Below are 13,212 nucleotides of genomic sequence, written 5' to 3'. Positions count from 1 at the left end.
TGGCTAAGAAGAATTTATTTTCGGGATGAAACAAACAAAGTTGAAGAAATATGTCAATTACTTATCCGATAAATAGAAAAGAGTTTCGTTTCAAAGTCATCCACTTTCAAGAAAGCTTGATATGCTGGAATTGATTCGTATGCTCTAATTTTTATGGTCCTTTTAAGTTTAAGTCTCATGATGATGCACTTTACTTTGTGACTTTATTGAAGATCATTCTCGCAAACTCTAGGTTTTTTCTTTGAAATCCAACCATTAAGTACTTTATGTGTTCAAGAATTTTCATGCCATGGTTGAGAGACATACATGGAAGTAAGGCTGAACCCATCGGTAGCCGTTTAAACTTGGCACTAATTTTCACTTAGACACTTCAAGTAAGCCTTATTCATTTTAAATACCTAAAGTAGGTTTTGATTGTGTCATTTTGACACATCTTTTATATTTTCAGATTTAGCTTAGGCGCGTTGGACAAACACTTTTTACGTGGAGAAACCCTAAACCCTACACCCTAAACCCTAAACCCTGAAACCTATAAACAAATCTACATGTGACACGTGGATTTATTTTATTTTTTAAAAATTTCATTTTCTTTGTTTTTTCTCCGTATATCTAACCCGGCCCCCACCCTTTTCTTCATTTTCTTTACATGCCTTTTTCTTCTAAAACTCCACCAAGAACAGGGGAAAAGTACAAATTGTATTTTTTCTTCTCACAAATCAATATAGTGCAAAGAAAGACACAACTAAAAATTTATCGCCCTTGAAACATTCATTTTCATTGTAATTGCTAAGAATATTAATTATAAATTTGAATATTAATTATCTGATTTGTAACTTAACATAATTATTTATTTCATTTTCTAGTGAATATACGAACATTATGGGCAGAAAAAAATTTGATTGAGATTGAAACGATATGAAAAGTAAAATTTTAGGGAAATGCTTCTATTTCAAAACTATAATCATTTTTTTGTTTTGATGTTCAATAGACATGCACACTTAAGTGGAAACGATTGGTGATAAGTGATTATCATCTAACAAGAAACTATGGATGAAAAATAAATGTGAGATCACAAAATAAAAAAAATTGATTCTGAAGAATGAGGATTAAATCAAGTATACTAACCTAAATTTTTTTTGTATGATGGTGAAAAGTGGAAGATAGAGCATGAGAAAGAAGAACGAGAAATAAATAAATTCAAGAGGATGGTGGAAGGAGAGAGAAAAGTGAGGAAGAAGACGAAAAAAAGCTTCTTAAAAAAACCTTTCAAACGCGCTCAATATTCGTGTAGGACACGTATAGTGGTGAGTCAGCGAAAAGTGTCCAAATGACACAATAAAAACCTACTATAGGTGTTCAAAATGAACAATATCTATTTAAGGTGTTTAAATGAAAGTTAGTATCAAGTTTAAGGTGCTACCGATGGGTTCCTCTTGAAGAAATTAAAATGCATCCTTTATGGCAATGATGGTGAGTGTATTGATCCTTTTAATAGATATTGCAAAGAATAGGGTATTCGACATCAGGAAATTTCTCCAACGACTCCTCATCTAAATGGTTTGGCAGAGAGGATGAACATAATTCTAGTTGAAACGGTTATATATATGCTAAGCTGCCAGATTCCTGTTGGGCAGAAACACTTAATATTTGATGCCTATATTATTAGTTTATATCTTACTGGTACTTTGAATGGTCATGTCCACGAGAGAGTTTAAACTAGTAAGAATATCTCTTATGACCATCTTAAAGTTTTTGGTTGTAAAGCCTTTGTGCATGTTCCTAAGGATGAGAGGTCAAAGTTGGATGTTAAAACTAGGAAATGCATCTTTGTAGGTTATCGTCAAAATAAATTGACTATCATTTCTTTGATCTAGTTGATAAGAAACTTGTTAGAAGTCATAATGTGGTGTTTTTTGAAAATCAAACAATTGAAGATCTTTACAAAGATGAGAAGGTTATTTCTTAGAGAAGTAAGAACCTAGTTAATGTTAATCCAAATCTTTTGATTATTGCGCCTAGTGAAAATCTTCAAAATGATGAAATATTGAAGATGGTGATCATATTTAGAATGACCAGTATGTCATTGATTCTCTAGTGCAAGAAGATGTGGTTGGTAAGCAACCAAATATTATTGATGCTCCAAATATTTCTCTTAAAAGATCTACTAGAGAGAAAATACCTTCATCTCGTTAATCTCCCAATCAGTATGTATTCTCGACTAACGGGGGAGAACCTAAGAGTCTTAATGAGACTATGAAAAGTGAAGAAAAATAAAGGTGGTTTGATGCTATGGATGGTGAAATAAAATATACATGGTAATCATATCTTTTATTTGGTTAAGTTGTTTAAAGTTAAAAAAATCTTTGAAAAATGGTGAGTTTTTAGGGTGAAAAATGAAGATGGTAATCAAGTTTTACGGTACAAAGCTAGGCTATTTGTGAAACGTTTTAACCAGAAAAAAGGAATTAATGTTGATGAGATATTCTCTAGTTGTGATAATGTCTTCCATTCGTTTGGTATTAGGCTTGGCTTCAAATATGGACTTAGTGATAACAACGAGGTTAAAGGATCACAAATAAAGAGTTGTAAATTAGAGTGTGTAAGCTGTTATAGGAAAGAAACTAAACTATCAAAACAGATATGGGTAATTCAATGGAAGGATCCAAGAATTTCTAAAGATTTAATATCTAAGGCCTTGAGAAGATCCAAGTGACAACACACAAATTATGGAAGAATCTAAAGACTTTACTTGAGAAACGAAATACAATAAAAATAGATTTGAATATTGAACTCTTTATGAGTAACTAAAGAAAATAATTAGTATATGTAGACTAATCACCAACTAAAGAGTACCAAAAAGAAACCACAGTTATCCTAAGAAGAAATTACTTCATACCTTAACTTTGAAACTAGAAAAGATTTAACAATAAAATCTCACAGAATAACTTATAAAGGTTCAAAAGAACTCTCTCAAATATTAATAATATCAATACAATGTATTTTCAATAAATGAAAAGGCATTCCTATTTATAGAATAAATAAGTTGGCTGGTAGCCCTAATAAATCCTAAGAGAACAATCTAGAACCTAATAAAATAAAACTCTAGCTTGGGGGATAGGGTAAAACTAAAACCCTAATAGTTGTGGATATATTAAGTACTTAGTGGACCGCCTTGGTCATGACTTTTGAGCCCCTTATCGGTTCTATTGAGATGCTGATTTTAGCTCTACCTAAGGGCTGAAATTGACCTTCTTTGTAGCTCATTTAAGACTTTTTCTACATCAATTTTGATTCTTCAAAACTAAAATTTGGATCCAAATATTCCTCTTCTTCGATTTTGACGTGGGCCACGAAATAGTTGTAGATTTGGACAATTCATCTCCTTGAGCTTGATTATTCATCCCCACAAGACACCTTTGGGTCTACGACTAAAACCCATTGAGCTTATTATTGAACTCCTTTGATTGAGATCGTTTTATGGTACTTTTTGGAGTTTCTAAAGATTCATCCTTATACTTCAATGGAGTAAAGCTTCCTTGGATGCTATCACTTAAAGGTTTAACAAATGGTTTTTTTTCTCCATGGTGACTTAGATGGAAAAATTGATATAGAGCATGCAGAAGGTTTTAAAATCAATGGAAAAGAGAATTATGTTTACAAGTTAAAGAAAAGATTGTAAAAGATTGTAGGTCTTAAAACAATCTCCTAGATAATGGTACATGAAGTTGATTCTTTTATGAGTCAGCATGACTTCAACAAGGCTTCTTCAGATGATTGTGTTTTTGTGAGAAGGTTTTCTAATTGTGACTTTGTTATCGCTTTGCTTTTCGTAGAGGACTTATGAGTGACAGATTTGCACTCATTTGATGTCTATTTAGCTCAATATTTAGTATCTTCAATGCCTACTTTTTCTATTCTGATGATATATTGATGATTTACAACTATGAAGGAAAATTGACAAGGAATGGAGTGATGTTTAAAAGAATAACCAAAATACAAAAAGATATTCAAACTATACATTATTGATCTCCAAACAAGAAGGAAGGATAAACTAATGAGCATGACCTCCGCCAGAATGATGGTGCATAGAATTTGTGTTTTTCGCACAAGATCGGCAAACTTTATTAGAGAAGGCGATGCGCCGAAAAATAAATCTAGCCTTGCTGACCATTATCGAAAATGATAGTGCAAAAAGAAAGAATGAATTCTCAAAAGGCGAACATATGTTGTACTCGAAGATATACAAAATGTGAATGGCCGATTTAAATGAGTTTACTACCCAAGTTTAAAATAACTAAAGCCTTTAACATGAAAAGGCGAGCTGAGGACCAAAATTCGATTCCCCAAATAAGCTCGGTGGGCCTGACTAATGTTTATGAGTGAGTCAAGTATTGGGTTTTAGGCCTACTTTTGGGAAATTCTAAATAAACCAAAGGAGAAAGAAAATAGAGAAGGAGTGAAGTAGAGTTCTTAATAGAAAAATACTTTGAGTTTTTGTAGAGAGAACACTTTAACTTTTGTGAAGAACACTTTCTACCTTTTGGGGTTTTTCACCTCCATTACATTTGAAATTTGAATATGGGTTCGAAGTTTAACCATCTTCTATAGTGGAAAGAATATCTCTGTGAATCCATCATTTAGCTCCTGCCACGAACTGATAGAAATATTTGGCAATTCAGTCAACCATCTTATAGTCTCTCCTGTTAAAGAGAACACGATAATAAACTTAACCTTACAGACTCTTCAGACATATTATCAAAAGATATAATTCTATAAAATTCCTAAGGTGTTCAAGCTGTTCCCTGTGAGGTAGTCCACAAAAAAATCCTTTTAGTTGGAGCAATTGTAGCATTGTCCCTGTAATGTGAAAAACAACAATGTTTGCTATAGGAGGTATTCAGATGGCTCACGTGGTCTGAATGGCATTTATTTTCATGTCATTCAAATAGTCATGTTGTCATCTTGACCATAGTGAGTTTCGGTGTAACTACCATGATCACTCATTGTATAATATTTGTAAATCAGCCAACAACACGAAATAATCTACTACAACTAACAAAATTAAAACTAATTTCACAATTAGAATTCTCAACCGCCACTCCCATGTAGCGGTGCCATTTTGGATAACGCTCAAATTTCCTCCTTAAAACTAATTAAAGGGACATTCATCGTAGTCAGTTACAAAATTCAACAAAGAGTCGGGGTCAAATCCTAAAGGAAATGATATATCGTAGAGAATTCCAATCAAGGAATTTTGATTGTAGAATTGCTCATTTTTTAATAGTAAGAATGAGTGGGTGGATGATTTCACCAATTTAATAAAAAGGTTTGTTTAATAATTATCATAATTAAACTAAAATTTCAAAGAACTGAAGAGTTAACAAGTAATATTAGGGCATGGGAATAGGAAATCAATGTCATGAAGGGCTAATTATGCTTCTATATAGTGATGGACATTCATGAATAGGCTTAGTTATCTGCATTGACGCTAATCATCTTTCGATCTAAAAGCATCTACGCATAGGATCTCCTTTCGATCTCATCTAATTTCCAATCTAAATAACTCAATACCTTACTTTGTTCTCTCTTTCAATGCAGAAATAATAAAAATAGATCTGACCGATAACCTAAATTTTCAAGAAATTTAAATATATCAAACCTAAATTGCTAGTATTAGAATAATTAGACACTCCAACAAATCTCTTTCGAGCATCAACCAGAGATTAGAAGTAGGAATTAAGTTTGCAACCTTAACTCCAAAATTAACCCTATGCTTATTAGAAAAATATTCATGCCGGACCAGAAGCAAATTAGAGCATAGAATAATACTCAATACATTAAATCAACACCCAACCCCATAATTGCACCCCTAGACCTTGGGTTTTAGTGACCCATTACTAAGAGTAAATAGACTATACCTTCCATGAAACCAGCCATGGGTAACATGCTATTACACAATTAAAAGTAAAACCACTTTGTATTCAACTTCTCTACATTAGACGTGGATAAGGTTCAAAAATTTACTTTTGCAATATCCAACACATGACATTCCAAACAATTTCAAGCTACAAATTTTCTATTGTAGTGTTGATTCAGTCAATAAAGGTGTGGTTGATCAGTTAGTCTAAGGGGGATTGATGAGACAACCATCTGATATGGCCGCTCTATTGCTAGATGAGATGACCAAGGTCAACCAAAAATGTTGCACTAGAGAGGACTAAGTGCCTACTCTATAATTTAGTTTGAACAGTTGAAAATCAAGACGGTTGATGAAAGAGATGAAAACATGGTAGAAATGATGATCTAACTCAATTTATTTGTCTAAACATGTCATAGGAGGAAACTCAAGTCGGTAAATGCAGTTGGAACCAAAGTGGGCAGTGCCTGGATGATGGCATGTTTGAGGCATTATATAACGAAAAAGTTCAATACTTGGTAAATGAAATGGGGGTTCCAACACCAATTATAATGACAAGTCAGGAACCAATGTTTGAAAAAGGATAGAGATGGTTGGAAAGATTGGAGGGGTAGAAATTAGAGAGATAGGGAGATAGAAAAAGATAGGTACGTGCCTCCGCATGATCGTCCACATCCAAAATAACCTATTGGGAAGTAGAAAGCTGCACTGAGGATATGCTTACAAGGATCTTCAACAAGGATGAATGATATGAGAAAGTGTTCGAGGAATTCAAAAATTACTTCTCCATTTTATCTCAAATGGTGACTTCTTACTAGGTGTCTATCTAACAACCCGATACTCAATTTTGCCAAATATCCACTCATATAAATTCAAGGCAAAAGGGAATATTGACTAGTGAACCTATTCAGAACCCCAAGAATGATTGTTGAGTAATTGAGAACTATGTTATGTCACGATGTTAAATAAAATGCTTCTTGGGAGGCAACCTAAGTCTTTTATTAAAAAAAAAATTAAAAAAAAAGTTATTATTGTTGGCTGAATATCAGCCATATATATAAAGTAAGAGTCTTTTTATTTTTGTCGTCTTGCGTCGGTTGAAAAAAGCCAAATGTACAAAAGTCGTAAAGTAAATAGTTTGTCGGCCAATTATGTAAAGTAAATAGTATGACGGTGTAATTTATGTGTATAAATAGATGAGCTTTCCTCATAAATAAAACACACCTTCATCCTTACATCTCTCATCTTTCTGAGTACTCTCTCTTTACGCTTCCACCCCTCCATTGGTATCAAAGCTATATAATTAAATAATTATGGAAAATAAATCAACTATGACAAATGATCCACAAAAACAGGTATACCATTTTATATTTATGAGTAGCTAAATTAATTTATTCCTGAAAATCTCTTGTTAATTATAATTGTTTATCATATTTGAATAATGTTATAATAATCATCTTTAGAAAGTTTGCTACAGAAATATTCTTCGAATAAGTATGCCCAGACTATGCCATCCTAAGGTTGAAACCGGTAGGTAGAGAAGGCCATTTAGGGGAGTAAACAAAGTTGAGGCACTGTTAGGGTAACTAATCAAAGAAGAAAGCTGTAGTAGTGACCAGACGAGATGGTTATTAAATCATTATTTTTGCATAATAAGCAAGTATAATTTATTAAGAGGTTGGAAGGAATAAAGTTTTAGTGAAAAATGAAAATAATAAAAATGGAAACATACCTATTAGACGATAATGTTGATTATAAGATATTACTACTCTATATACTAAAAAATTTGAATACTGATATAAAAAGAGAAATTTATAATAAATTATTAACATATGAGATAATAGAAATAACAACCCAAGGTTGGACTGAGTTAACCATACAAAGTATACAAGATGAGCTTTATTATGACATGTATGATTTATATGATGATTTAGATATTGGAGATTAAATATGACTGAATATTGGCTAAGGCGATATGGTAGGAATTACAGGTTAAAAAAGATTAGATATCCAGATAAATTAAGTAAGCTTTTTAAAATATTATATAAAAAGTTATGATGAATAAAAATAAAAATACTAAAATAAAAAGAACTAAGATAGATAAAAAGGTAAGAAAAATATGGAAAAAATTAAGATCTTTATATATAGAATATGAACTATCACAACTAGTCAAAACAGATAATGATAGAAAAGATCAATTGATAAACATAATTTCAAAAATAGAATATAAATATGTCTGCTATTTGAAAAAACAGTATGAATAGAGAAATCTATAAACAACAATTAATAGAAGCAATAATGGAAATAATGTACTAAAATAAAAAGAACTAAGATAGATAAAAAGGTAAGAAAAATATGGAAAAAATTAAGATCTTTATATATAGAATATGAACTATCACAACTAGTCAAAACAGATAATGACAGAAAAGATCAATTGATAAACATAATTTCAAAAATAGAATATAAATATGTCTGCTATTTGAAAAAACAGTATGAATAGAGAAATCTATAAACAACAATTAATAGAAGCAATAATGGAAATAATGTACTAAAATAAAAAGAACTAAGATAGATAAAAAGGTAAGAAAAATATGGAAAAAATTAAGATCTTTATATATAGAATATGAACTATCACAACTAGTCAAAACAGATAATGACAGAAAAGATCAATTGATAAACATAATTTCAAAAATAGAATATAAATATGTCTGCTATTTGAAAAAACAGTATGAATAGAGAAATCTATAAACAACAATTAATAGAAGCAATAATGGAAATAATGGTTGAAAAAGAACAAGAATTACAACATAGAAAAAGAAGATTAGAAGAAAACATATTAGCAGGAGTATGTAATAAATCACTACTAGCACAAAGAAAAGATATATCCATGTTAAAATTAGAATTAGATTGTCTTGAATATGAGTTACATCATAATATAATGCATAGATTATAATGAATAAAGAAGAATTTGCAGTAGACGAAAAAACATACGAAAATCAAGACGGAATGATAATAAAAATAATATTTTCAAATCTAGGAAGAAGATATAAAAAAATAGGAAATAATTTATACTTAATGTTAGAAAAAGAAACGGCAAAATTAGAAGATAGTTTAACAGCTATGATAAGAATAACAAAAGAAAACGAAGAAATAGACAAATCAAGAGAAATTGAAAAAATAAAAATACAAGCAAAACAAGAAGTACAACATTTAGAAGAAATAAAAAATACAAGAATAAGTGAATTAGAAAAAGAATTAGCTAGGTTAAAATTATTATATGAAAATAAGCAAAAACAAAAGGAAAAAGATAAAGAGCTTGAAGTAACTAATGAAATAAAAGAAATGGAACAAAAATTAAATGAAGATATTGAGGTAAATGAAGTAAATGAAATAGATGAAAATGAAAATGACCAAAAATCAGAAATAAGTGACATAAGTGAAACATATACAGAAATCTTAGAACAGACAAATAAACTAAAAAAATTAGAAATAAACACAGGAGATATGAATAGACCTAGTACGTCAAGAGTAAAACCCCCAGATAATAGTCCCAGAAATAGCCCTAGAAGTAGTCCTAGGTGGACACCACCAACTTATTATACAGAAAGTTATCAACAATCAGATAGAAATAATGCAATATGGAACAGTAGATTAAATAAGAATTGGATACCGAAACCAATAAGCGAACAATATAATTTCTTAGAATTAGATTGCGTCACAGACATAAATAAAGCAATATTACTATGGACAGGAAATATATCTTAACAAAATAGAAACAACAAAAACACCAAGATATATAGAAAGAACATTCGTAGGAACGGCAAAATTATGGATAGAAAATCTACCCCCAGAAAGTTTAGAAGTACTTAGAAATGATAAGAAAATGGATGGATCCCCATCAGCAACAAATATAGATATACTAGACAAATATGAATCAGCAATAAGAAATGAATTTGGAGGTATGACCACGGATATAAGAGAACAAAATAGAGAGAAAATAATAAATAGACAACTTATGACAAAATTGGCTATATGTAAAATGTGTTATATAGAAGAATATACTTTTGTGCATTTAAAGAATATTATTACAAAGCTAAATACAATTTAGACGAAGCAAAAGAAATAAGAAAACAATATTTTACAAAATTACCAGAACCATTTAGCACAAAAATAATAAAGGATTGGAATAATAAAGGAATGGTAGATACTTTAGGAGCTAGAATAAAATTCCTATCTCAATGGTTTACACAATTATGTGAAAACCAAAAAGAAAAATTAAGAATGGAAAAAGTACTAAATAAAAATTTATCATGTTGTAAAAATAAAATGGCACCACAATTTGGATGCACAACTAAAAAACAAAAATCTAAAAGATATAAAAATTATAGAAAAAACAAAACTATATATAAATATAAACAACCAAGACGAAGGTATTACGTAAAAAATCATAAAATAAAAAGACCATACAGACCAAAAAGAAAAATATCCCAATGTACTTGTTATAATTGTGGAAAGATAGGACACATAGCTAAAGATTGTAAATTACCCAAAAATCCAAAAAGAAAACAAATAGCATAATTAATAATAGACAATGAAAAATATATGCAAATAGAGTACATAGATTATGAAATAAGTGAAAATGATAGTATATATAAGTATCAGACATAGAAACTGAGAATGAAGTAGAAAATATTAACATAGATAATAACGAAACAGATGAAGAAATATAATGTCTGAAAATGAAATAAAAATAATATCTAAGGAAGAATATCAAGATGAAGAATCATCAGAACAGAAAATTATATTTGATAATACGATATTTGAACAAATAAAAGGAAAAGAATTAGATTTAAGTGTTGAAAAAGTACTAGAAATACCTATTTTAAGAAATTGGTTTAAAAGACAAAAAGAAGAATACTATGTAGTTAGTCAAAAAGAACATATCATAGATTGTAAATACACAAGAGGAAAAGCATATATACCTATAATAAATAAAAGAATGATAAACAAAGAAATACAAGATATAAAAGCTAAAACACCAATAAAATATGTACATTTAGGAGGAACAGAAATATTAATAAAAGCCTGCTTTAGAGAAGGAATAGATACACCTATAGAAATATATTTAGCAGATGATAGAATTGTACACCCTATAGAAAAAAGCATAATTAGTGCAGTAAAAGGAAACTTAATATATCAAAAATTTAAGTTTACAATAAGTGCTAATTATACAGTATCATTAACAGATAAAAATATAGATAGATCATTAGTTCTATATTGGAAAATGTCTGGAATAGAACTAGCACCAGGGAGCAAATTATTTACAGCAAGATGTAAAAATTTATATATATTAACAACAAAGCATAAAATAACAGCAAGAAATAAAATTAATAAAATAAAAATAGAAAATCCTTTTGAAAAAAATAATTACTGTAGTAGACAATAATGACTATAGTTATAAAGAAATTGATATAGAAGAAGATTTAGAGATAGTAAAAGAAAGATTAAGCACTTCAAGCGTACCAAATACATTGACAAGAGCTACCTCATCAAGGATGAGTACATCTAAAAGAAAATATGAAATTCCACAAAGCTTATTAGATAAAGAAGAAATAACACCATATCATTATTTCATAACAGGAATAATAGACCAAAGAAAATATAAAATATTAATAAATACAGGACAAGAAGAAAATTATATAACAAGAGAGTTAGTATTAGAAGAAGAAATTATAAGAACAGGACATACATGCCCTGGACTACCTAGTGAGATAGTGAACACGAATGAAGAAACAACAGAAAAAGAAATAATTATAGGAGGAATACCCTTAGTAATACAATTTAAAATATACCAAGGAAATCATAATATTACATTAGAAATAAAATGGTTAGAAAAAGTCAAACCATACAATATAGAAAATGAACAATTAACAATAACTTGTCAAAATAAGAAAATAATTATAAAAAGGACAAAATGATTAATGAAAATATTTATACTTGCAAAAATTATAGTAGAAGGATATCACAACAGATATTATACCCCTATGATAGATACAGGAGCAGAAGCGAATATATGTAAATATAATTGCTTACCAGAAGATAAATGGAAAAAATTAAAAACACCTATGGTAGTAACAGGATTTAACAATGAAGGAAGTATGATTAAATACAAAGCAAAAAATATAAAAATACAAATATGGGATAAAATACTAACAATAGAAGATATGTATAATTTTGAATTTACTACAAAAGATATGTTATTAGGAATGCCATTTCTAGATAGATATTATCCACACATAATAACAAAAACACATTGGTGGCTTACTACACCATGCGGAAATAAGATAGGAGCAAAAAGAGTAAATAGTAAACAACGAAAACCTATGGAATGGATAAAAGGAAGTGAAAAGATAAACCAAGAAATGTAAAATATAAATAATAAACAAATAACGCAATTAGAAATTATTATATTTGCTATAGACAAAGTCAAATTAATTAATGAACAACTAGAACAATTATATAGTGAAGATCCATTACAAGGATGGGAAAAACATAAGACAAAAGTAAAAATTGAATTAATAGATGAAAATAGTATAATAACACAGAAACCATTAAAATATAACTTTGATGATCTAGAAGAATTTAAAATACATATAAATGAATTGTTAGAAAATAATTACATACAAAAAAGCAATAGTAAACATACAAGTCCAGCATTTATAGTAATAAAACACAGTGAACAAAAAAGAGGTAAAAGTAGAATGGTCATAGATTATCGTAATCTAAATGCTAAAACTAAAACATACAATTATCCGATACCAAACAAAATACTAAAAATAAGACAAATACAAGGATATAATTATTTTAGCAAATTTGACTGCAAATCAGGATTTTACCACCTAAAACTAGAAGAAGAATCCAAACAATTAACAACATTCACAGTACCGCAAGGTTTCTATGAATGGAATGTTTTACCTTTTGGATATAAAAATGCACCAGGTAGATTCCAACATTTTATGGATAACTGTTTTAACCAACTAGAAAATTGTATCGTATATATAGATGACATATTGTTATATTCTAGAACACAAGATGAACATATAAGATTATTGGAAAAATTTATACATATAGTAAAAAATACAGGTATAAGTTTGAGTAAAAGAAAAGCAGAAATTATGAAATCACAAATAGAATTTCTAGGAATACAAATAGATAAAAATGGAATAAAAATGCAAACTCATATAGTACAAAAAATAATTAATATTGATGAAAATATAGATACAAAAAAGAAATTA

The sequence above is a fragment of the Solanum lycopersicum genome, chromosome 10 (genome assembly GCF_036512215.1).
Source record: "Solanum lycopersicum chromosome 10, SLM_r2.1".
Lineage (NCBI taxonomy): Eukaryota > Viridiplantae > Streptophyta > Magnoliopsida > Solanales > Solanaceae > Solanum > Solanum lycopersicum.
The sequence above is the reverse complement of the archived record's forward strand: the minus strand, read 5'-3'. Positions refer to the sequence as shown.